Genomic DNA, 5,233 nt, shown 5'->3' with positions numbered 1-5,233 from the left:
GTGCAGTTGCAAACTGTAGTCTGGCAGAACAAGATCCGGATCCTTAGCATTGAGAAAGAGGTTTCTGGAGGGGCGAGGGTTTTGAAATAAGACACAGACTGGTGAGGAAACTTCAAACTTATTTCCCTATTCACTTTTCCTATTGTAAACAAGTGAAATAGATCAACGGTGCATGTGAAGGAGGCATACAAGGTAATGTGGATGGAGAAGGAATGATTGCTTACAATGACCATCAGGGTGTAACCTTTCCATGCATACTAAATGTCTGCACTTTGTGACTTGACCTACATTGCAAACTCCTTGAATATGACCATAGCGCGTGATTTATAGCCTATATGGGGGTAGGTGGTGGGGGTGGGAGATTCTTATGACATTGCCAGCAATAAGATTTGAGTTATATATATTTTTAAAGACGAGGGCTGTAGCTCCTCCCCAAACTCGCCGTACTCAGTACCGGGTCCAAAACAACCGTTCAGAGTTGAAAAGGTTTTAACTCAAATGAACTCAACTGAAACTAAGTTGTTCAGCCTTTCTTAGTTTTCTTGGCTAACAGAAGATTTTGTGATGGCACTTTATGTTACGATATTGTTTGCACTGGTATTCACCTGGTATTAATTTACTACAACATTATGTGGTGTCAATAGGTCCTTTCTGTTACTTACTTTCAACACAATTGGTAACTATGTATCTGGTTGGTACTAAAACGGTAGCTACCAGTTTTAATAAATCCTAAACAGTTTGTAACGATCAGTAATTTAAAGTCAACTTTTTGGTTATTATTATGTAATTACCATTTTACCATATAATTTCCAAGTAAATACCGGGTCATTTCTATGCCATAAAAAAGTTTGAAAACATTTCTGTGACTAGGCTTGACTCTTCAGGTCACAGTTCAACCTGAGCTGGTAACGGAGAGGTGAAGGGGTGAGTGATTTGGGAGGGGTCTTGTGTGGAATGCAGAGCACCCTTTCACCCCTGAGATCAGAGTAAATGGAACTAATCAGAAGAGACCCCCAGAATGCATTGTGGTTGACCTGTGTGAGCTTGGTCTGTATGCTTGTGCTTCAGCCTCCCGAGTGGTGCCCTCAGGCTGTACCACACCATGTGCACTCTCACTCTCTTTGAGAAGCAGTCACTACCTCTCTCAGTCACTACCTCTCTCAATCTCTCATTGATTTGAAGTCTTTTTTTTTAGATGGGGATTGGGGGTGAAGATTCAGGAGATAGCAGAAAAGAGACACACAGTGGGGGCTTTATCCACAGCAAAAATCTCAGAGATGGAATTGGGTGTGAGATTCACTGCAGTATTACTCAGTGCTGTTTCATCCAGAACGGTTCGATCCAAATCTGACTGGTATTTTATACAACATCCCCTCGTCTTGCACCAACATGTATCTAGACGTGAAGATGTGAGCACAACACCACTGTGTTAATTTGATCAAAGATGTGGAAAGATTATTTAAAGACATCATGACAACATTGGTATATAGAGCAGAGCCATTTTCTGTAGGAACAGAGCTGACATGATTTCTTATTCTACATGTCAGAGTGGCATATTTGTTCTACACAATATATCCTACCTGAAAGTTTCACAATGTTGTGCCCTGCTGAATGCAGCCCAGTGATGGTTAAGAGGTGTAGGTGAGTGTTTCATGTGGTCCTCCCGGACCTCTCTGCTCTACTGCTATCTCATTTCGTATATGTTATTTTCTGGTCTAGCTAGTTCTGTTCTGCTCCCGAGTTGTGTGCAACTGATCTGCTAAATGCCGTGCTCTACTCTATTCTACTGTGTTCAGTTCTGCTCTATGCAACTTAGGTCTATGCTGAGTTTTGCCCTGCTTCATTCTGTTCTGATTGGTGTTCTACTGTGATGTGGAGCTCCTTTATATTCTGTTCTGGGCAGTTGTGTCTCTGCATTGGAAAGCATTGTGCAGCCTATCAAAATGCATCAGATATTTTATTCTTCACAACTGTTCTTCCCAAAGTAAAACATTTCTAAACTGGTGATAACTCCATATTGTCATTAATTGAGAAATGTATTAATTGATTTGTTTTTACTGGTTTGTTGTGAATGTGAAGCAAGGGTTTTTATGCTTTTGATTCCTCAGCACTGTTTACTGTTTTTGTTTTTAATTCACTATTTTCATTAGCTCCAGTACAGTTGATATATAAAGCATCTAATTCCGGTCCAAACGGAGGTTCACATAATTATGTCTTTGAAGCTTTTGAGCTCTACCCACAATACCACCACCAACATCCAATTGGAAAAACACGAGACAATTTACTCCAGGCAATGTCACTATCCCTTGAGTAATGTTTCAGCACCCTCTAGTGGTTAATTGTCAGATTAGATTAGAGAAGGTTACTGCAGACTAATAACTTTGCAATACAGCAAGGCCCTCAATTTAGACTGCTTTCCCTCCCATAAAACGCACACGTAGTCTGTTAAAGCATGGGAACTTCAAGTAAATGTATTGTGAATGGACCAAAACAGAATAAGCTCAAATTGTATTCCATCACTCTATTTCTATGCTAGTGCCATAGTGTTACACCCAATATATTCATCTCTACCTTTATTTAGCCAATCAACTCTTTAAAAACCAACTGCCAGAATCCAACCATAGTATTTGGTCTGTAATCGATACTGGTAGCTCCTCAAACATGACTGGGTGCTCCTTAAAATAGAAAACATTGGCTAACGAGGCTGGCAATATCCCCTGCTTAGACATTATAATGGGGTAATAAGAACTGTCAAGACTAACAATGCACTACAACTGCATTCTTAGCAGTATTCCTTTCAGCTCTACTTAGTGATGGCAATATATTCGTTTTTAGTTATTTAGTTTCCTAGTTATTGCTGACTTCATGAGTGGCTCGCTGTCGCATTTTACTTCATGTTATTACAGTAAATGAGAAATCCCTCAATCTGCCATATATTTTTCAGGTTCACATAAATAAAGTAATACTGCCATTGCCTTGGGGTTTTGTTAGAAGTTTATTGGTATCCAGAAGTCCTGATTTGATGGGTTTGACTCTGCTTCTCCTTTAGCTGGCACATGTCCCCCACACACCCCCTGGCTGCCTGTGTGTGTTGCCTGGTTCCACAAACTGCTTTCTTTTTTCTCTCCAGGTCAAGTCTGTCATCAACCTCGTGTTTGCCGCCTACACCGGAGATATCTCAGCACTAAGGAGGTAATGTATGCAACTCTTTTACACACTCTCTTCTTTAACACACACACACACACACACACACACACGCACACACACACGCACACACACGCGCGCACACACACACACACACACACACACACACACACACACACATTCACAGAAACACACCAAACATAATGACTGTCCCTCAGTGTGTACAACAGAACTAAAGTCCTGCTGTCCATGATATGCAAATTATATCTTTTTTTAATAATGTTAATTTCATGACAATGGAATGATTAGATCTTCATTCATAGTGATACATCATCTCTTGCATCTCTGACTTACTTCTTCTTTCTTTGTCCGTTATCGTCCATCTCGTGACACTGCTGACCTGTTTCTGTATGTCTGCAGATTTGCTCTGTCCTCCATGGACATGGAGCAGAGGGACTATGACTCCAGGATGGCTTTACATGTGGCAGCAGCAGAAGGTACTTCTCACAGCCTCCTTTTCCTGTCACAAACAGGGACAGATTGTGTGTGTGTGTCAGGGTCCTCTGGGAGTGTTTGGCAGACCCCCTCTGTGTCGTAGGGTTAATTTGTTGTCCCTTGGTAACTGCACTGTGTCGTGTTTGACGTCTTTGCTGCAGTGTGTGAGAGAGAAAGTGCGTAGGAGTGTGAGGGTTATTTAAGAAACAAACAGTCATCTGCTCTACTTTCAGGACAGGCAGAGGTGGTGCGTTTCCTCTTGGAGGCGTGCAAAGTGAACCCCTGTTCCCATGGATAGGTATGACCACTTTGTCTGTCTGCCTGTCTGTCTTATCTGTGTGTGTGTTTTGGGTGGGTAGGTAAGTGTGGGTGGATGAGAGACTGTATCATATACTTGAGTGAGAGTCTACAATGCACTCCCACTCAAAAGAACACTTATGGTCGACCATGAGGGATTTATTTGAACTGTACCCTATAGCATTTTCACACCTGAAGAGTCGTGTTAGTTCCCAAAACGAATACCTTTGTAGGCCAGTCCAACCCCAGTCAGTCACAACTGCTCATTATCTTTCCAATGGAAGAGGCCTTGCATTTTGGCCATCACGGCATGATCACCATTCTCCAGGACTATCAAAACAAGTACAACCCACAAGAGGCCCCCAAGAAGGACAAGGAGACAGCAGAGAACAACCTGGGCGGCCTGCTGTAGTGTAGACATCCAAGCCAGTAGATGGCGCCACGCTGCTTTTGTATCCTCTCTACTAGACTGCTGTTTCTTTGGTGGGATAAACACTTTTTGGAGTGACTTTTGTCGACTTTGTATAATCACTTTATTTCTGAACTGTGTGTTTGATTAAATGTGTTTTACATTTTTTATACTCCTTTGTTTTACTGTAAGTGTTTTGCTTTACCTTTTGTTGTGCGCTTTGGTGACGGTGTTGCTTATTTTTGCTGTATCTTTCCTCTTTCGTCCTCTATCCCTCACCAAGTGTGTGTGTGTGTGTGTGTGTGTTTGTAAAATCCAGACAGTTGAGGAATGACATGCAGTATGACATGAGCGATACCAAAAACATAGCTACTGCAGTCAGTTTACAACCAGAGTTTTTCTTTTTTAATTTGTTTATTGCTTAAACAGAAATTTTAACACAGCATAAACCAATACTGATCAAATTTGAAATCAAAGCAGTGGTAGGTTTTATGGGGAAAACATTCAATCAAATAAAATAAAATTGTATTGGTCACATACACATGGTAATCAGATGTTAATGCGAGTGTAGCGAAATGCTTGTGCTTCTAGTTCCGACCGTGCAGTAATATCTAACAAGTAATCTAACAATTTCACAACAACTACCTTATACACACAAGTGTAAAGGCATGAATAAGAATATGTACATATAAATGTATGGATGAGCGATGGCCAAACGGCATAGGCAAGATGCAGTAGATGGTATAGAGTACAGTATATACATATGAGATGAGTAATGTAGGGTATGTAAACGTTATATGAAGTGGCATTGTTTAAAGTGACTAGTGATACATTTACTACATCAAATGTTTTATTATTAAAGTGGCTAGAGATTGAGTCAGTATGTTG

At 40.9% G+C, this 5,233-nt stretch overlaps 1 long non-coding RNA gene across 1 annotated transcript; it reads left to right on the top strand.

Moving 5' to 3' along the window:
* The first annotated feature begins 253 nt into the window (after positions 1-253).
* Positions 254-4,607, top strand: LOC115189984 (uncharacterized). Its single transcript, XR_003877080.1, has 3 exons — positions 254-3,192; positions 3,565-3,641; positions 3,873-4,607. It is a non-coding gene; the product is annotated as an uncharacterized LOC115189984 (long non-coding RNA).
* The last annotated feature ends 626 nt before the right edge of the window (positions 4,608-5,233 follow it).

Source organism: Salmo trutta, unplaced genomic scaffold, assembly GCF_901001165.1.
Source record: "Salmo trutta unplaced genomic scaffold, fSalTru1.1, whole genome shotgun sequence".
NCBI lineage: Eukaryota > Metazoa > Chordata > Actinopteri > Salmoniformes > Salmonidae > Salmo > Salmo trutta.
The sequence above is the reverse complement of the archived record's forward strand: the minus strand, read 5'-3'. Positions and strand labels throughout refer to the sequence as shown.